General features: G+C 35.0%; 1 non-coding gene and 1 pseudogene across 1 annotated transcript; both read left to right on the top strand.

Annotated features, from left to right (window-relative positions):
• The first annotated feature begins 12,970 nt into the window (after positions 1–12,970).
• LOC120581862 (5S ribosomal RNA) lies at positions 12,971–13,089 on the top strand. The gene has a single exon (XR_005647387.1). It is a non-coding gene; the product is annotated as a 5S ribosomal RNA (ribosomal RNA).
• An 870-nt stretch (positions 13,090–13,959) lies between these two features.
• LOC120581207 (WD repeat-containing protein 53-like) lies at positions 13,960–14,524 on the top strand (annotated as a pseudogene).
• The last annotated feature ends 7,699 nt before the right edge of the window (positions 14,525–22,223 follow it).

Raw genomic sequence — 22,223 nt, 5'->3', positions numbered from 1 at the left:
TTTATGAGCATTTGGACATGCATATGTTAAGACACCATTCAACGTGATTCTGTGATTCAATATTCATATAGGTAAGCTTAGATCTTACATATAGGCAAGCCTAGTTTAATTGATGCCTTTATTTGTCCTTATAGTTTCTCTATCCTGAGAACTTTGCCAATACTTTGAGATAAATCATTTTCTAAGCACATAAGCAGAAGGATTTCTCTCTCTCTCTCTCTCTCTCTCTCTCTCTCTCTCTCTCTCTCTCTTCCTTTAGAGAGATGCATAATGACTTAGAGTACTTGACAAGCGCATGGTTTCTGGCACAAGGTAAATTCAAAGAGATTTTGTGAATAGCACAATTCGGTCAGCTAGGAATGAAGAACAATATACTTTATAGAATACCCAAAAATGAGATAGAGAAGGAGGCAAAATTGAATAGTCTGTTGATCTTGGTATCCTCAGCTGTGCTCAGTACAGATACCAGGAGGGCAGTGGGTCTGAGAAGATAAAGCTGCTTTCCTTTTATGGAGCAGCTCCATTGTGAAGGCAAGGTCAAAAATGCTAATAAAACAGGAAAAACTTGCGTCAAATTGTATAGACTACGAGGGCTTGTTCTTGGATACTAATTAATGTTATCACAGGAGATGGCTAAAATGAGAATATTACCTACTAGTAAATTAATAGGATGTGCTGAAACACCGCAAGGGAGGAATTGCCGATGCTAATGTAGTATAAAAGAGATCACCACTGGCAAATGGTTGATGGTAAAGAGTTTTCTAAATTATGAATAAACTCTAGGAGGTATATCTTAAAGTATGCCATGAATCTTTAATTGAGAGAAAAGTCATTTGCACAGGATAAAGTGTGATGGCAAATCCATATGTCCTTTTTTATTATCTATACCAAATGTTGATTGTTCGCCATTTGAAAAGAATATGTTACACTAAATTATCACGCTATAAACCAGTCAGCTCAGCAACATATGTGTCTATATTTGCTACAGAAGTCAGCAGGTTATCTTTGTCCTCAGGGTTGTCACCTCTGATTGTAATCTAATTGCTGGCTGTTGTCACACGGGACTTAAACTAGGTTGAGTCATTGATGTAATTTTTGGAAGAGCCAAGAAAAATCTATTTCAATTATTTTGGAAGTGAGAACTAGTTTTTGTTTATTATAAATTCAGTTATTATTAGATTTTCCTAAAAAATGGAGAAAGGGGGAGAAGAAGGTCATAATAGGATAAAGGAGATGAAAAAATGCAAAAACAATAGTGCTGTGTGAAAGAAATATTTTGAGAAGCTGGTACAGCATTTTACAGATTGTGTTTCAGACCTGAAACTCTAAAGTATGTTGAAGTAAATATACTCATATCTTCAATGATCATAACTTATTAAACCCCTTTATTAGTAATTATAAAAAGAAAATAATAAACATGTACTTTTCTACTGTCTTCTTATTCTCTCAGATTCCAAATCTGTGAGGTGACATCCTTTCTAGTTTGTTTTTTGTTTTTTGTTTATTTGCTTACTCTATATGATTAACTGGTCAGCTAAACTCTATATATTCTTCTATTGTTGTGTAAATGTTCTCTAGTCATTTTTTCCTATCATTATCCTTAACCCCATTGTTTTTATTTTTATCAAAATCATCAAATCTTCTTTTTGTCAGTTTTGGTCAGCAGCTGCCTTTTCTCATTTTTCATCTTACCTAATTTCTCTCTAGCATTTATCCCTATTTGTCATTCAGCATATCCTATGGCTTCTTATACCTACATGCTCATGATTTTCCTCCCAACTTTTTCTTCTTCTTTGACTTCCTATATAGGAAGGTTTTCTTTTTAGTTCTTTTTAAATATTGGATTTTTTTTTTTTTTTGAATCTCAGTCTTTCTCTTATCAAACTAAATAATTTCCTTGAAAAAGCATCTACATTCCTTTTTCTGCAGTTATCAGAAGGAGACTGTTATCTCTTAAATATTTATCTCCAGGTCAGATCCATTACCTGACCTTCAGATTGGCTTAAGGTCAGATTCACTTGGCTTGTGTTTAGACATCTCAAATTCTACTTGTTCAAAACCAAACGTATCATCTTTTCCCCATTTTGCTTATTCTCTATTTCCAGAGCTAAATAACTGGCTCCATGCTCTACTCAATTTCCCAAGACCCAATTCTCAATGTCATCTATAAGCCCCTCTTTTACCTTGAACATCCAATTATTTTATATTCTGTTAATTCAATATCTCCTAAATGTGTCTCAAATCCTTTTATTTCTCTCCTTGGCCCTAAAACACCATCTCTCATCTAGATTTTTTCAATATCCTTCTAATCTTACCCAAATTTAAAATGTGCTGCTGATCTGTCTTATATACAAATCTAGAATAGATCATTTTCCTGCTTAAAGCTCTTCAAATGGATCCTACCAACTTCAGAATTAAGTTCACTGACATTGACTGCAATCCTTCATTTTATGTTTACTGTTTAATTTTCTGAACTCTTGTCTTGTTCTTTTCCTGAAAATTCAATCACTCTGAAATTCTTCAAGTTTTCCAAACATCTCGTATCTTGCCTATTATATATGTTCCTTCCTATTCCTGGATCACTCTTCTTTCTTTTTCTCATCTTTTCTCAGCTTTCTTGCCTTGATTAATTCCTAGTCTTACTTCATTTCTCAGCGTATGTGTTATCCCTCCGATCTCTATAACTGGTTTAGCAATTCCTCTGAATGAACTCTGTACTTATTCATCTTATAGTATAATTTCCTATTTACTCACCAGTCTCTCTACTAGATTTTGAACTCCTTGAGTCTAGGGAACATGTCTTTCTGCTCTTTCTTCAGCGTCCAGTTTAGTAGCCAATAAATATTTGTTGAATGAGTAAATGAAGGCAGAGTCCTAACTGATCTCAGCTTCCAAAATTCATGGATACTACTAGATTTTTTTCTATCATATAAAGTTATTCGCACTTTCAAGTGGAATTTAGAATTTGTCTGTTGTATGACTCTACCTTCTAAATCCTATTCACTTCTCACTACTTCCTGACATGTCATAAAAAATATTGAAGTACCTGATCTGGCATAATAACTATAAACATGAACATGAATTCTGATCTTCAACCTGTCAGGTTACTTATTATTTTCTACTGGTGATATGGCCACAGTATCTTCCATTCTTTCATTTAAAAAAATTATTTTTAATATGATACATAATTTGTAAGAGTATAAATAGCATATAAGGACATTTTAAAATAAAAATAATAAAGCAAAATCCCATATATCAACCATATTGCTCAAAAATTAGAACATATTAACATCTTTCAAGACCCTGTGGAACTTACCCAGATTTCAACTCAGTTCCACCTCAGGTGTAACCGCTAACCAAAATTTTGTTTATTTTTCCATTGCTTTACTTTTAAGTTTTAAATGTATAAGCATGAAATTTGACTAACATATTTTTAGTCTTTCATGTTTGGGGTATTTATGTAAATAAAATATTAAATATATTCTTTCATGGCTTTTTTCTCAATGTTATATAGCTATGGTTCATTTATTTTTATTGTTTAAAAGTACCATTAGTGTAAGTGTATATATATATATGTATTATATATATACATATACACACATATATGAATTTATACATATTACATAAATGTGTATGTATCTATTTATTTATCATCTATCTCCTATTCTCTCTATATATCTATTTATCTATCATCTATCTATCTGTCTATCTATCTATCTATCTATCTATCTATCTATCTATCTATCATCTATCTTCCCCTCACTTCCTACACTCAGCATGTTTTTATTCAGGCCCATAAACTCAATCATTCTATAATTTTCCTTTTTTATAGTGTTCTACGGTTTTGATATTTCCTCTCATTTTGACATAGTTAACTTCATAAAGTGAGTTGGAGGATATTTTCTTTTTTCTTTTTTCCCTGAGAAGAATGGAATTTTCTGTTCCTTGAATGTTTAGTTGAGTTCACTTCTAAAATCATGTGAGTCTGGTGTTTTTATTTGAGATAGTTTTTCAACTTCAAGTTCAAGTACATCGATGGTTACAGAACTGTTTAGATTCTCTATTATATCTTAAGTCAGTTTTTGTCATTTACATTTTTCTGGAAATTGGTTCATTTTATGAACATTTTCAAATTTATTGGCATAAGTGGTTCATAATATTCTTAATATCTGTTTAATTTCTGCTGTATATTTTTATGTCTATACATAAAATTAGCCAAGAGGTTCATTTTATTATTTCAAAGAACCAATACTTATCTTTGTTTGTCTAATCTATTAATAAAATTCAATTTTATTATTTTTGGATTTATCTCTATTTTCTTCTGTTTTTTTTTCTTTTCTAGATAGGAAAATTATTACTTTTGTTTGTCTAATATTTTAAGTTGGAAGCTTAGCTCATTAATTTTCAGACTATGATTTTTTAATACATACTTGTAATCCTGTGCATTTTCTTTTAAATACCACTTTTTCTGTATCTCACATTTTGGATATGTAGTATTTTTCTTATGGTTCAGTGCTACATCTTTAAAACTATTTCTAAAATATTTTTTGTACTTCTATTTTATCTATTTTTTTTTCTAATTGCTTTCTCATTTCTTGAATTTTAAAATTGGTTGAGTTTGTTGTAACAGTAATAGTCAAGCTATTATTTAATATTTTCTCCATACCTATATTTTTAGTAGTAAATTCTGGAAATTTTAATATGCATATTTAACTTACAAAAAATAAATCCTCTGGAGTAATTTTTATCCCGTCCAAAGCACATCTTTTATCATTTTTTAAAGTAAGGATCTATTGTTGAAAAGTTTACTCAATGAATTTTGTTTGTTTAAAATTGCCTTCATTTCCCCTTATTCTCAAAAAATTTTTTTTGATGGTTATATAGTTCTAGATTGCATTTTGAAGGTATTATCTCACTGTTTTCTAGCTTCCAATATGAAGTCAGTGGTCAAATTGCCAGATATTTTTAGGTTTATTATTTTATCTCTCTGACTGCTTTTAAGGTCTTTTCTTTCTCTTTAGTATTCTGTAGTTCTGTTATGGTGCAAATAAATAGCTTTTTTGTTTGTATTATAAAGTTAGACATTCACTGGGCTTCTTTACTCAATATTTGAGTCTTTCATCAGTTTATTAAAACTCTCTTCATTCATCTCTTCAAATATTTCCTCTCCCTCATTTTCTCTCTCGTTCTGTAATTTCAATTTGATGTGTGATAAACTTGCCCCTCTATCTTCCTTGTTTCTCAACTTTTCTATTTTTCATCATTTTGCCTTCTGTTATAGTCTCTCAACATGTTTATTTCTATATTCTAGTTCACTAACAAACTCTTAATTTGCATCTAATTTTCTATTTATCTAATTCATTAAGTTTTTATACTCTTTTCATTCCAATTCTGTTTTTTTTTCAAATTGATTTATTTGTTTTTTTTATTACCTTTATGTTCCTCTTTATAAGCTCTCTTTTTAAAATGGTATAAACATATTTACTGTTCTGTATCTGATAATTTTGTGTTTATTGTCTGTGATCTGATTTGTTTTTTTGAGTATTTGATAATTTTTCATTGCAAGATTATTTTCTTTGGATGCTATTGATATAATAATTTAAGGTCTAGTTAAAGTGGGTTCCTCCAGGAAAAGTTATCCTTTACTCCTGCCAGGTTCCTAGAGGCACTACTACTGAGTACCACCCTAATTTAAATGAGTATTCTTCTTTGGAGACTCCAAGGCATTCACGTAGCATGAATACTGGCCTCTCACCAACATGTAGCTAGAATTTTAAGAGAAGATCTTTTTTTTCTTGACCAATAGATAAAGTAGGAAAGCAGTCCTGCTTCCTTCTTTCTTTTCAAACTGTCCACCTGATCCCACAAGATACTGAAGATCACTTCGGGAGAGTCCTAGTTTTGTGTCTTTTTGTGAGTATATTTGATTCAAACTTCCATGTTATTCAGGATCCCGGCTTTTGACTTTGACCCAGTAAAGCTCTTTAAATCCCAGTGTGTGGGCCATGTTGAATTAGCATGTACCTCCAAGGTAAATGCCATATTAGTAGTCACTTGTTTCTATAGATTTTCTCTTTTCTTGGACTTTTCAATAAGCCATGAAATTTTGACCATGCCTTCAATTCATTTAAAATCTTTAAGTGTTGTGCTTTTCCATTTTTAAATGAAGGAAAGTTATAGTAGATGATCTTCTATGTTATGATTCTTTCAAATTTTTTTCAATAAATTTTTATATGGTTTTTAAAAATCCTTCTAACTATATATTTTAAGGATGAATTAGTGATGGTAAAGAGAGGAAGTGGCATGCTGAACCTTATGAAGAGTGCCCTGGGGGCTGTCAGGGAAAGGGCTGTCCACCCACACAGACTAGCAGTCGGTGCTTAAAAACAATTGTCATCCTGAAATGAGGAGGTGAACTCCATGGAATGACTTGCAACTCTGTCATTTCATAAACGAAAACCAAATGCTGGTGAGGGCTGATGGGTTTCTTCTCCCAGGTAACATCTTGCATATTAAAAGAAATCACTTCAAGATCATGCCTTCACATAAAGTAGAGAGTTAAAATGTGGAAATGCTTGGCACTCCAGCACAACTTATTTGACATTATTCAAATTATGCCTACAGAGTGTGGCCGGTCCATAGATACCAGTACTGAGGCAGAGATGCCAATATGTTTCCATGTGAGGCTGATGATGTTGACCCACTCTTTCTAGAAAAAGTGCAGCTTCATTCTTTTAGGTATCTCCAGGAATTAATGACCATAGTTAATAGGGTGTCATAAAAAATGTACAACAATATTGATACATAAAAGAAAAATTAAATAGATTGAACTAAAGAATTGCCATTGTAATCATTTTCTTATTCTCCCTTCATAGACCTTGAGTAAATGGACCTGCTTTCTTTGCTCTGTGAAGATAAGCAATTTTACTCCCCAGTCTCAACAGCATGGCACTGATGAACAGCTGTGAATAAATCAAGTACAGACTAAATATACAAGACAGCAAATGATTTTTAAGCTCAATAGCCCACAAATAATAACTGTAATTAAACTCAATAATGAAAAAAGAAAGGGAAAAGATGCAGAGTGAAAACAAAAACAAAAACAAAAAACCCCACCTCAACAGCATAACCTGTAAAGGCTGAAGGAAACCTACAGAGCACCAGAGAATTGCTAGCCAGTTTGCTTTGTATTCACCATAATGGATCATTTTATATGTCAAATATTGTTTTTTGTCCCCAAGGGATCTAAAGTCTAAATTCATGGTCAATATGTCCTTGAATATATTTACTGGATTTTTGGAGTGATAAAAAATGAACGGGAGGAATAAAGCATACCTCGAATTTCCTTTGTCTTTTTTTGTTGGGGTAGTCATTTTAGCAGGCAATTTTCTGCATTTAATAGAAACACAGCACCTGAAAGTGTCTTTACTAGGATGGTTTGTCATTTCCCTTGTTTGCTCCTAGCTTCTTCTTAAAATGTCTTACTCTGACATTATTTATCTAGTGTTTTCTCCCTGGGCTCATTTCCTTGTCTTCCTGTCATTTTTTGTGGGATGGGCCTGACAGTTCGTTGATGTTCTTATAGAACCTGACCATTGTATTTTCCAGATGCAACATTTAGAGCATATTGAGAAGTCAAAAGAAACATATGCACATAGCAGTTGTAGTTTGCTCCATAGAGTGCATGGAAATAGGCGATTTCAGTAGCCACTTCTGTCAAATTAATATGAAAGAAAAGGTTTATGTTCCTGATTCCTCCCTCAAAAAGCATCTTTCCCAATGTAAATTTGATCAATTTCAGGAAGCTGTAATAATCCAACTGCAGTTAATAGAGTGTGTGAGAAAGATGTGAACAAAAATCAAATCAATGCAATGCAAAGGGTGATGACCCTCTTTTCTTCGTAAGTGATGAGAAACATAAACCTACTTCTCTCTTTTGTGAAGTAAATCGAATAAATTGAATAAAGTCATTTTAAATCAGCCAATGATAATCTCTTTCTGATGTGCCATGACATTAGCCGAAATGATAGCAAAAGGGATTCAATTCAAATTGAAAACAGTCTGAACCAACAGTATTTTATCGTCATTAAATTTTCTGTTGTGCAAGAGGCTGGCACTCAACTCTGCAGTGTACTGAATAACCTCCACAGATTTTTGTCAGGGTTTTATGATCATTTTGGAGACATGATACAACAGAAAGGGCCCAGGTTCTCAAGACCCATGATCCTAGATTCAAATATTCCCATGGGACCCGTATGACTATAGTCAAGTTACTTACAGTCCCTGAGATTTCTGTTCCCAAAATGAGGATATAGTAAATATTTAGGGGATTTTATGCAGAGGATATGTAGCAATTTGGATGTAAATCATCCTGTAGAGGATGCAGGACTATATATAGTTTACATACCATAGCTTTATGTGGCATATTACACATAGAGCGTAGTAAATTTCTTGGTGCCCGTTAGGAACTCAGTGCATGTTTTAAACACCGGCCCTACTCCCTTTCTTTACTTGCATCCTAAAAATAATAGCTAATGTCAATCAAATGCTTATTATATGCCAAATAATGTATTCTCATTGTGTACTTTATTTCTCAACGTTTATTATATCTATTTGTGATATTAAGCCACTTTGCTTTTCATTCACCACTTTGCACTCACTTTTACTGTAAAATGATTTTTCCAAAGATACACTACTAAGAAGATTCAGAGGGAATATCATTCAAGTTTGTCTGACTTTGGAACCCATGCTCTTAACGACACTTACACTTACTTCTCTGCTTACATAATATACAGAAGAGAGAAAACAGGTTTCCTTTGGTCAACACTGCTCTCTATTCCTGTGCAATGTGTTTGCCTGATTCCTGGCCTCAGTGGATGACCTGCTGGTTCTCAGAATATGTATGACCTATATTAGCTATCTATTGCTGTCTAACAAATTAGCACAAGACTGAGTGGTTTAAAACAGTACACATTTATCATCTTGTAGTTTATGTTGGTCAAGAATTTTGGCATGACTTACTTGTATCCTCTGTTTCACAGTCTCTCTCAAGCCTGTAGTGAAGGTATTGGCTCAGGGTCTGAAGTCTCACTTGAAGGTACAACTAGGAACGGACCTGCTTCCAAGCTCACTCTAGTTGTTGGCAGCATTCATTGTTTTTTTTTTTTTTAGCTATTGGACTGAGGCCTCAGATCCTTACTGGCTGTTGCCTAGAGGCTACTATCAATAGGATGAATTGTGCCCCCCTCATCCCAATTCATATATTGAAGCTCAAACCTTAAATGTACATTTGGAGATGGGGCCTTTAAGGAGATAAAGTTAAATGAGGTCATCATGGTGGGGCCTCAATCTAATGAGAGTAGTGTCCTTATGAGAAGAGAAAGAGACACCAAAGATGTCTGTCTGTCTGTCTGTCTGTCTTTCTGTCTCTCTGTCTCTCCACGTGTGCACAGAGGAAAGACCATGTGAGAACACAGTGAGATGGTGGCCATCTGCAACCCAAGGAGAGAGTTCTCACCAGAAACCAACCCTGATGGCAACTTGATCTTCGACTGCCACTTTCCAAAACTCTAAGAAAATAATTTTCTGTTATTTAAGGCTCTCGATCAGTGGCATTTTTTATTGCAGCCCAAACAGACTATTATAGCTATCTTTAGTTTCCTGATATGTGTGCCTTTTCATTAAAGGGTATAAGCTGAGAAAGCAATAGAGTCTGCTAGCAAGATAAAAGTCACAGTATTAGAAACCTAATCACAGAATTGACATCCCCTTCAGGTTAAGCCATTCTATTGTTTAGAAGGAAGTTACTCAAAAAGAGGAGATTCTACCAGGCTGTGAACACCAGGAGGTGGGGATCATTGGACCCATCTTAGAAGCCGTGTACCACACTCCCTGACCCTTAGGCAGCGTGCATGAGCTTCTCGTTATTTTTCTCACTTTGAAGCTAATGGCAGCTCTTGAGCAGAAATTTCCCTCTCAATCTGACCTGCTATTACTCTCTCTTTGTTTACTCTTTTGGAATTATCTTATGAATTTATAGGGATACCTTTCTCAGAGGTCTCTTCCTTGAGTCTAAATGAGAAGTGAAGTAGGAACCTGTCTACTCTGATGATTTCTTTTCTCCCATTTCATATATTTTATTTTTTTAATGATTTTGGCCTGGACAGGTCAGATTTGGGCATATTTCTCATTCCCTCGACTCTCTTTCCTCTTTCTCTCTTCTTAATCTGTTAGGACTGGAAATAGCTTCTACTTTTCTTTATTTCTTCATGTTGGGAAAGAGTTCCATTTTGTAAAATTCTATAATCAAATTGCAAGGATTACCTCTTGATATTTTAAATGGGAGAAAGATGATAAGAAAATAAACACAAACCCCCTTTTTTAGACGAATCCTAGCTTTCGCTATTGTCTTGCTGTAGACTTTAAAATTCAAACGAGATGGCAGAAGCCAAATCTTAACTGTTTGTAGTCACGTTGTAACTGCTGTCTTTCCTCTTGGCGCTCCCTAACCGTTGGTCTTGAAGTAGGTACATACCTCAGACAAGGAGAAAAAAAGGCAATACAAAGATAAAAAAACACACTGATATTTTTAAACACATTACTTTTTGCAGGGATTTTCTTATACAGAGAAGGTAGAAAAGACCCATCATCTAAGGAATTTGTCTAACTCCTTGTACACGAAGCTTTTCTAAAAAAAGTTGTATGTGTGTAGGGCACAGCTTGGAGCAATGCCAAACCACTCTAACAATATCTAACAGTACAACTGTTCCCAGGCTAATAGAGGGACTGGTGAAACTATAGTATCGTATTTGGATCGATTGTTAGTTTCTTAATCAGTGATTAGGAGGAGTGTCAGGATTTTAGCAATACCGTTTCAAAAAGCGTCGGAGCACATAGCCTTCCAGGCCACATGGGCATGAGCCAGAACCACCATGCTGCCTATCACCTGGAACATTCACAATAACCTTGGAAACACAGATGCTGGGGCACCAGACCAACTCAAAGGACATTGTTTTTGTGTCTGCTTCCTTACAGGTGCAGAGGCAGGCTGAGCAAGCATTGGCTTATCATCTCAGGGGAGATTGTCAGATTTTTTCTGCCCAGAAATAAGATCAAAATGGAAATTATATGTTAGAAAGATCTTTGAAGAATTTATATTAGAGACCTGATTTTCCATGATGTACTAAGTTTGTAACTTATTTACACAACTCAAAACATCCAGAATTTTGTTGAACCTTTTGAGCACAGTGGGAACATGGCTCCTGGGGTCTGGGTTATGAGTATGACATACAGCTCTATGCAATAAAGATAAGAAAATTATAAATCTATTTGTGCCATGCTATGAGAGCGTCACATATATTTGAATTAACACAAGTAGAATATTCAGTAGAATATATTTGTCTTTCTCGAGATTTGGGGAACACGTCTGTGTGCTATTTCAGACAGTGCCAGTGGTATCATGCATCCATGCATTCTTTCAGCCATTCAAGATTCAACACACATTTACTGAGTAGTAACTACTTTTCAGGTATTGTTGAAGGCAGCAAAAAATGAAGGCAGATGTGTATTGGATAGCAATTTTGATTGAATGATAGGAGAAATCTACATCTTCATTCAAAGCCAGACAAGACAAGTTCCTTAAAAAATGAGTTAATTATTTGCTAAGAAAGGAGATAACATCTCTAATAATGATTTATTTTTCTATCAGGAAAGTTTATTTAATTATTTGATGTTGTCTACATATGTAGAAGTAGATATTTCTACAGAAAATCATCATATCTTAAAAAATTTTAGAACTGGAAAAAAATTTAAACACCATTTACTTGAGTTCTTTAGAGAACAGAGTTCAGTAGATTTTATGAGATTCAGTGAGAAGGATTAGGCTCATTTTATCTAATCCCATTATCAATTAGGCTCAGAATTGACCTTACTAGAACAATGTTAATTAAACACAAAACTACCCTCGATCTCTTATTTCTCACCCCAAAACATACTCCTTTTGCCCGTAGGAGTATTTAAAAAGAAGGAAAGTCAAGAAAATAAAACTGCCAAGTGAAACTTCACCTGATCTGACCACATACAAAGAAGAGATGTTCTGGTACATATTCTCCGAAGATGTTCACCATCGATTCCTTTCCTCCTCATATGCACATGTTGCCCTTCACATTAAAATATTGAGTCTAATTTTCCATCTCTTGAATGTAGCGTGGATTTAGCGACATGCTTGAACAGGTAGTGGTGAAATGATGTTCGCAGACTCCCACGTCAAGTCATATAATGCCTTGGAACTTCTGCCCTGTGTCTTTTGGAAGGCTTGCTCATGGGTGCTTCCTCTGGAACTCAAGCACCATGCTGTCAGAAGCTCACACCACATATAGAATACATGTGACCAGTTCCTGTAATTAAGAGCCATGCTGAACCCCCAACCAACAGCCAGCATCAACTATGAGTCTGTTGAGCTTTCAAATGACTCCAGCCTCAGCTGCCATTTGACAGAACGCACATGAAAAAACCTAAGCAAGAACTGCCAAAATGAGCCAAGTCCATTCAGAGAACCACAAAAGATAGTTGTTTTAAGCCACTGTTTTGAGGTTATTATGCAGTTTCAGCTATGTCCATTCTGGGTCTAATCGATAACTTTGGAATAAACCTAATCCTTCTCGCTAAATCTTATGGAATTTATTGAACACTGTTCTTCAAAGGGCTAAATTAGATGATCTTAAAATTACTTCCAATTCTATGATTCTCAAAGAAAAGTTGATTTTTTTTTTCTGCAGAAATATCATGTCAGAATAGATGATCACTAGTCTTCAGGACTAGATTTGTCACTGCAGTATCAACTGGTTAAAAATGCAATTAATTGTAATGGAAATTATTCTTTTACAAAAATTTTCTCATAAAGATTCTAATTCTCTATGTGGACCCCAAACATCACAACCCATAGGTCATTCATCTTTAATCAAGAATTATTGTCTTCAGCCATGCTACCCTGAACAAGCCCGATCTCGTCTGATCTCGGAAGTTAAGCAGGGTCAGGCCTGGTTAGTACTTGGATGGGAGACCACCTAGGAAGACCAGGTGCTGTAGGTGTAAAAAAAAAATAATAATAATAAAATAAAAATAAAAGAATATGAAATTATAGTTCATAGTACAGTAAGAGGTAAAATCGGAAATTTAGAAAAATTATTGTATGTGGCCAACATTTCTTATATTCTACTATCAAACTTAGTACTCTAAACATTTCTTATATTCTACTATCAAACTTAGTACTCTAAAGACTAAGATAACAACCTTTTACATCTTGGTACCTTCTGAGTTACCTTTATTCGGGACACGTTTGCTTCATACTATCTTTAAAGAGGCAGCATATATAGGGTACTTTAAACTTAGAATTGGGTTAAAATTCCAATTTTGTAACATCTCCAATTATATGATCTTAGGCAAATCCCCGCCCCCCCCAACCCCGAGCAAAAGAAAAAAAAAATAGTAGCATGTAGTCCCAAATGTTTAGAATAAAATAATTGAAAAATTATTTAAAACTGCACTTTCTTGGGGTTGTAAATTCTCTTGTAATCTCTATCAGTAGAGTGTTCGAAGAACTTCATGATGAGGCCAAGCTGGTGTTGTGGGTGGTAGTAAGATCTTTGTTCTTAGGGACAGGGAATACTGCAAGAGGTACTTTCTGTTCTTTTTTTCCGGCTATAGTACTCTCTGAAGACAGCCTCTTTGCCTTTAAAGAAGTTATGTTCTCCCATACCAGAGTTCTTTCCTTCTCAGGAAAACCAGATTCTATTTTGCTTCTGGAATCTGCAAAAAAAAAAAAAAAAGAAAGAAAGAAAAGAAAGATTTCTTGTTAAGCCAGACCTATTGCATTTGGATTTTCTCCTTTGGTTCCCTACTGTTCTTGCAAAACTTTGGAGCTGACCTAATGTAGCTTGCAAAAAGTGCCAGTTTAATTGAATGGTTCTATGTAAGTTTGCAGTTTTGCCTCTCCTAGCATCATTAGAGACACTGATACAGAGAATTCAATTTTTAAAACCTATTCTAGCCCACTCGGTGTCTCTGGCATCAGGTGGCGATATTTTTAGTTGTGGTGCAGAAGATGATAAGGTTTGAATCTTTAGGCTGACAGGAGTCTAGTGTGAACAGGAACTGGGATGCAAGGGCCACACTTTGAGAGTATCTTAGATCTGTTTTCTGCTAGAATCCTATTTGCTGCTTACTGAAGGGAATGATGGGAAGATAATAATGTGGGATGTAAGCAGTGAAGTTGAGAAAAAACAGGAGTCTTACAAAACATACCCAGAGGAAGACAACTAAAAGAGCACGTTATACCAAGCAGGATAGAGACACTAATGATTTAGTAACAGATGAAGAACATGGCAAAATTTTGCCAAAGCTAAGTATCGAACATGAAGGAAAAGTGAACTGGTTCTTGAGGATAGAAAACAAAGGGATACCAAAATATATTAGTAGCTGACGAGTAACTAGTTGCATATCTGTATATCCCTTAAATGAATTTTAAATCCAACAAAAACATTTGAAAAACTGTAAGGAAAAAAAAAAAGCTTTTGTCTCTTTTTCAATATTTGATTTCTAATATTGGAAGTTTTTATTAATCAATATTTAGCCTAGCTGATAACAGTTTATAGACAGAAATGAGATGGTTACATATATCCTTGTTGTTTTAGCAGACCTACTCTGAAAGTCTGCTCATGGTACGGCAGTGAGAATGCCCAATATTTTCCTCTTAGGCTTTCTACTAGCATGACATTGCAGATTTTGGAGAGGAATTTGAGACATCGTTTCATAACCTTGCATTAGGTAGGATTTTGTCATCTGGGAAGAAACCCTTTGGAGAAATGTACCCTTGAGTATTTATTTTGCATCACAGAAAAACTCTATAAATATTAGTATTATATTCAGTGTTCCTTTGCAGCTCATAATCTCTTGAGCCAGATTATTTTCATAAACAGCTATAGGGAAGTAAGGATGAGACCAGGTACACAATGAATTTTCAATAAAGAATTTTAGGGCCACCCAAATAAAACAAATATTATTCATGAGAATAGGATTGCCGTTCAATAAAGATTGCTGAAGCAGAAAATAAGCAAGGGCTCAGCATCTTTCAAACTGGTTGCTAGGTTTACTATATACTCTTATTACCAAAAAGAAAGAGAAAAAGTTGATTTCCATTTTTGCTGAGTATTGGCCTCTTTACAACACTGGAAAGTAGAAAGAAGTATTTATAAAGATAAAGATAACCCTTTGTCTTTCCCTTATTGAGATGAGCCAGAAAGACAGGATAAAGATACGTGATAAATTCAGAACATTTTTTTCCCATTAATGTAGAGTTGGGGGATGGCGTAGAAATTGATGGTGATAGTATTTCTGGATCAGTTTATGGATTATATTAGATATATGCACAGTCGATAACCCCAGTAAATGCTGCTGTTTAAAAGTCACACTGCCATAAGTTGGGCTCATGAGAAATACACTCTGAGACAGAGGTATACATGCCTGAGGTTTGTTAAGGGGTATTCTCAGAAACAACACCTGGAAGAGCATACAGGATGCAGAGGAAGAAACTGAATTGCAATGCATTAGCAACAGGGGACACAGCCAATTCTCTGGGGGTACTCTGGAGCTGAAATGACCTTTCAGAAAGGTCCAGAATTGAAGAAAGAGGGAAAGCCTTGTGCCCTGCCTCTGCCTGTTTTGGCTGCCCCTGTCCCCTGGGAAGGGATGTGGCTTTTGTTGAGGCAAATTCCTCCTGTAGTGGAGGACATATATGTAAGTGGTCACATTCAAAATTCCTGACAGGTAATGAGAGTCTTGATTCTGAAGAAGGAATCTGGGTGACAAACCCCGGCATCCACTATTTATATTATTAAATTTGAGCTCTGTGGTGTACTAAGGGACAGGCCACAGTTTTTACTGGTTTAGAATAGTTTACAATTAAGGTGCGGGTGAAAGTTAGTATCATTGTTTTGATTCTGTATGTTTATCCTTCTCATCTGAGAAGAGGTGGCTATTTATAGGGGTCGTTCCTAAACATGAATCCTCATCTTAAACATTCGAATGCTTCATGATCCGTTGAAGAGTGAATGGAATTGGTCCTGTTGGTTTTAAAGTTATTCAGAAAAGAAATTTATGATAGAGATATAGTCTCTTTTACATCTATGAACAAAGACTGGATGCCTTTGTTTCCCCTCAGTGATTTTTCCCCTGCCCTTAATAATACATGGCAGTTTATCCTTCACAAATTTGACAAATCTGCCTTCTAATAGCTTCTAAATATGAAGGATATAATTGAGACGTTATGGAATTAGATATACAGATATATACATTGTCAATCCTTAAATTTGACAGTTCTATGTACAAAAATTTTCTACCCGACTCAAAATACACATTTGTCAGAAATGTATATGTAAACCTGATAAAAATTATGTCTATAAAATCCATACTCTGTAATATATATAAAATGACATCTATCTAGAATGTTGTCCATATACATCACCATTTTCTCTTAGTAACATATTCCGTCTCTGCCCCTGGAACTTGACTGAAATGACAATACACTCTGAAAGTCAATAAGTGACACACATGGGAAAGTACTACATTCCTGGCAGATCAAATAAAGATAACAATAAAACTAATGAGAAAGTGCTTGAAAGATAAGTGAGTTTCGAGGCAGCTGCATTTCCTCCTCAACAAAAGAAAGCATTCTAAGATGTTCTGAATTGAGGCATAGTTTTTTCTTTCTTTTCTGGATAGGCCCTGATTGGTATTTTTTCCTAAACCAAACCTTTCTCAGGCTCACTGAGGAATTTGTTCTGGCAAGAACTGCCTCCTCCAGTAATAAGAGCCAACAATTTTATAGAGCCTTGCACTGACTCTGCATCAGTGAAAGTCTTCATAAAAGTATTGTTATAAAAGTATATAAAATACACAAAGGTGAGAAATATACCTTTTGACAATATGGAAAGAGATGAGTAAAAGAGAGCTATGGAGTCTCTCTGTACACTGTGCAAATTAAATAGGTTCTGCTTGAAAACAAACAGCTAAATAATGAGATAGATATTCATTACTTACATATTCCCATTATTTATCACTGGATTACTTATAGAAGTAAAACCGCAAGTAGCTAATGTACTACATTACTCAGAAAACACTGAAATACCTATGGATGTGTGAGTGAGTATATTACTCTATCCAACTTTATGTCCTAAGGCTAAGAAGTAATATTAGTTTTCATCCACACCAGAAAAGAAAAATTAAGATGCATGTAAATTGTAGTTCTATCTGCACTCCTTACCCATACCAACAAACAAATATTTAACCGAACGTTTATGTGCCAGAAAATGTGCTAAGTGCTGGCCATTACTATGGTGAGCAGATGAGATGTGGTCTGTGTTCAGGAAGCTTATAAGCAATGGTACTATCTTACTTTAAAAAATAATAACCTTATAGAACTCTAATAGGAAATATTTCATAATTTCAATATCACCTTTAAAGAGACAATGGAAATATTTCATAATTTCAATATCACCTTTAAAGAAGGAAAAATAATGTACCCTCCACCCTCCCGAGTTCTTGGCTGAGAACTGTTATAAAAGACAGATTAACAAAAGAAAAATAAACAGAAGTTTATTAACATGTATACTTCATGAATACCTGGGGGATATCCAGGAAAAATGAGTAAACTCTCTGAAGTGGCCTAAGTCCCTACTTTAAATACTATCTTCAGCTAAAAGAGAAAGGTATTGGACTGGGGAGAGGCCAGTTATGGAAGGTTACCAGGAAAAGCACAGTAAACAAGAGTGAGGTTTGTTATGCAGATTTAAGTCTCTGCCTTCTCTATTGATGAGTTTCTTGTGACTTTGAGTTATCCTTCTCTTCAGGTTACAAAAAGGGAAACACAAATGGAAATTTCTTCTATAAACGTAGATTTCTCTTGTAAATAAACGATAACTCCTACTCTGTTTTCAGAGCTTCTTCTTTGCTTTTTCAAAATAATCAACTTAAAATAATCCATATGCCAAAGACACATATTTTGAGGTGATATATTCTGCTACCTTCATAGTCACATCATCTTGTAGCTTTGCATGTGAGATAGGCCACATTTTTCAGGTGAACAAACTTGGATAGGTCAGTTAGCACTTCTTCAAACCTCAGTTTTGTCATCTGTATAGGATAGCTAATAATATCTATATAGGAGTGTTATTCTGAGGAAAACATACGATAATATATTTTAAAATTTAATGTTATTCCTCGAGGTACGAATATATGTTTGTTCTGTGTATTTCCTTTCCTCTCTACTCTGTGTGGGGAGGAAGATATTTTCCTCTACCCTTGTAGGTTATTTTGATTGGTCTAATAATTAAATCTGCATGAGACAGATAAACAAGAGAAAAGAACCACATTTACATATGTATATAGAGAAACCCCATATGTGTGAGAGTCAGAAACCCTCACAGATATGAGCAGTTCAGAGACCGAAAGATAAAATGAGATATATATGGCATCCTGAGTCAAGGAATGAGGTAAGAACCCTGGAGTTTCAGCGGGGAGGAGGGTCATTTGCAACTCTATTAGAACAGATATTTAGTAAGTAGAAGCTTGCTCTGCTCTATAGATAGGTCATAAAAAGTTATTTCTGGTGATAACTCATACTGTATGCAAGATCCCAAATTTAAATTCTTTAAATTTGGTAAATGTCAGAGGTAAAAGTTTCTGTTGAGTTTGTTGGGTCTCGAGTGCCTTTAGCTCAAAATAATTCACATGCCAAAGTAGCACATCTTAGGGAGGCCTGTTTAGACCCCTGCATCTGCCAGTGGTACTCTGTGAGCCATTTTTTTTTCTTTTTAAGCTCATCCAAAGGCAGAAACAAATATTCATAGAAACATTTGCCCTAAGGGCTAAAAAGAAAGATTTGAAAGGAATGTAAGGTTGCAAAGTAAGTTTTTCTCTCTCAAAGGCTGGATAATACTGAGTCTGAGTAAAGGGGAGGAAGTACAGATGGATTCTAAGAATGGAGCTGAGGGATCTGAGTCATTGATGAGGCAGAAGTGAGAAGGATCTTTTAAGAGGATAAGGAAAGAAGTGGAAGGAAATCAGAGCTGCTGAGGTATCCTCCTAAGCGGGGTTCCCTCCCCCTATTTCTTGTGGACAGATCTACTGTCCACCAGTTCTGGATACCTGTAAACTTCCTTGGCAGACTAGAAATTTCCTTGAGAAAGGAGGACATGAAAGGAGAAACCTTATTTCTCGATCAAGGTGGAATTTAGAATTTCTTTCTGAATTGAGGCAGTGAGAGACACATCACAAATGTTACAACTAATTTCAGTAAATACAGCTTAAAATGTAATGAATATATTGATATTGTTCCAGAATAGCATGCTTCTCTGCTTGCCCATTCCTAGCTCAGGTCATGGTCTGCGTGTCTGTTTGCCCCAACCCTTCGCAAGTCAAGTATGACCAGAAGCGTAGTTTACAAATATGCTGCTTGTTCTTCCCTGTTGAGGACATCTGCCATGTTTGTTCCTCACCACAGCATCAGTGTTCTCACATGGATGGGTCCCAGCATGGGAGAGCCATTTGGTACTTCCCCTCTCAATGATCATGGAGGCTGTGTGGAACATTCAATTTAGCAGTAGCCATTCTTGCCTGTCATGGAGACCGCCAGTGCGAACAGATGGGCCATTCTACAACCCAGGTGGTGAGTCCTACACAGATATAACTTAAAAGATTTCCTCCTGGAAATGAGTGTGCCCTGCTTTCTGCAAAACTCAGTTTCAGGTGGAGAACTGCTGTAACTCAGGAGACAGAAGCTTCCCACAGTACTGGTAACTGGTCATGCTGATTTCTCTTTTCTCAGAGGAGGAACCCACCATCTCTTTCATGTAACAAATAGACAGATAGTATACAAAAGGGAAATAAATTTTATACATGGACATATACACACCAATGCATAGCTTTAAGCATCCAGACTTTTTAATCTCCCCCCAAATGCTATTTTTCTCCAAACTCTTGAGTTAGCCTCTGATTTATAGAGTGCTTTTGGGATATGGCACGCATTTGAAATATTTTAGTCTTATGAGGTCTGTGTTTAAATATCTTGTTTTTATTTGTTAAAAAGAAAGGTTAGGAGAGAGAGAAGGGAGGGAGAAGCAAGACTTGTACACAAAGCTATAGAGATTCAGTGGGGAAATATTTTTTAGATGAAAATATTTTAGTACTGAGAATCAGACTTTGGAGGCCTCAGCATGGGCTGGTCTGGATAAAGCACAAAGCTTTTGTTGACATCTATTTGCCAACTCACATAAGGACTTTGTAATGACATTCTTTCAAACCCATCTGGTGATTTAGCCAAGGCTGTCGAAAAGCTTCAGTCAAAATTCTGAAGAAGGGTTATAAAGCTGAGCTGTGTCAAAGGACTCTGGCAGCTAGTTGATTTTTTGCTGGACTCTTTTTGGGCAAAAATTATATGATAAGACTTGCTAGGAATTGGATTGACTTAAAAAGTGGTCTATAATTGCTTAAACTAGATGATCTCACTTGCTTTTTTGTTCCCAGGTCTTATCATAGCCCTAAAACCGACTTGTATTTTTGATCATTCGAAATCAAAATGATGGTGGGGTAGATTTACACATACAAATAATGTTGTGTGATCCTATAATTGAGCTTTCTCTGAGTCTTATCTCAAAATAGAAGAGAGATCATAATTCTCCATTAAAGCAAATTATAAAGAATAAACTACAATGCTCTTCTTTCCAAATTTCCAGATCGAAGAACCCATAGTGCTAGTTATTAAACTGTCTCTGCCCCACACTAGCTCTGTGGTTTTGGAAAAGTCAACTCTTTTTCATATACATTATTGTCAAAATATGGGCTACATAAGGTTCATGATACAAAGAAAGATTCAGTGGGGAATAATTAGAAGAAAAAGTTTAGCTTGAAATCTGAAGGGTTAAAGACTAGCCCTTGAGGATCATGAACATTAGTATGTTTATGTGATACCACCATGGAGAAGGATGTCTCAGGTTAACAAATTCAAATGGACATTAAAACTTTCATTTTCACTTTAAAACTTATCTTTTCTCCACAATATTAACTTAAGTCCTTCTTCAACACTTCTCCATGTTTTTAGATGATTTTATGTTCTATTTCTGGAGTAAATATTGAATATTAATGATGCATTTCTCTTTAACTAGGCTGATAACACTTTGAGGTTAGAAACCAAAGCATGTTTGTCTTTATATCCTCAGCAACTAACACAGTATCTGGTAGGTAGTAGGAACACAACTGGTATTTATTGAATTCAACAATCCACAAATATTTGTAGAACACAGTTTGTTCACAAGATACTGTGGGATAAAAGGTGACTCAAGACAGGGACCATTCCCTAGAGTAACTTACAGAATAAAACCTATCAAGATTTTATTAAAATACTGTGGAACAATTATTAGAACCCCTTTCTGGTTTTAGTATTTTTATTATTCTTCTGACTCTGTCATTATTTACATCATCTCTTAATATTTGATAATGGTATAAATGCTGTTCTCAAGGTAGCATTTTACTTTCCTCTTCTTTCTAGTATTTACGTTATTTCTACTCTTTCCTTAATTTTCTCTATCACTTTTTTTTTCCATCTTGGATTCTTTCCGACTTGTTTACACCTTAACACTTTTCTTTATTCTTTTTCATTTATCTACTCTTCTCTCCCTATCTTTCCACACCCCTCCTCATACCAAATACAATTTAAAATTCATTTTAAAATTATTCCTGGAATTCTCTTCATGAAAATTTGCAATTTAACCAACCAGTAGATGTTAAGAAAAATTCGTTAATTATAGTAACTCCTCTGTTAGAGTTATCAATGTAAGGACATTGTGGAAATAAATTTTATAAGAGTTTATTAGAATTTATTTGAGCCAAACAGAGCACACTCCTGGAAGCAGGATCTCAATAGACTGAGGAAAATGCTTTCCAGAATGATAGTCTGAAGTTTCTTTTTATATATTTAGAATTAAGAAGGGTAAGTAAGGAAGTTTACATGGGAGAAAGCAAGACAGGGAAATCTCTATGATTAGATTTCAGGATAGTTAAGATTATGTGCTCTCTTGAGGGTGATTCAGTACCAAGGTGTCTGAAAAAGAGGCATTTCAAAGGTGTGTTCATGTAAATGCACAAAAACAATAACTGGGCTTGCTTGAGGCAAA

The sequence above is a fragment of the Pteropus medius genome, unplaced genomic scaffold, assembly GCF_902729225.1.
Source record: "Pteropus medius unplaced genomic scaffold, Ma_sr-lr_union100, whole genome shotgun sequence".
In the NCBI taxonomy this organism is placed as follows: Eukaryota; Metazoa; Chordata; class Mammalia; order Chiroptera; family Pteropodidae; genus Pteropus; species Pteropus medius.
The sequence above is the reverse complement of the archived record's forward strand: the minus strand, read 5'-3'. Positions and strand labels throughout refer to the sequence as shown.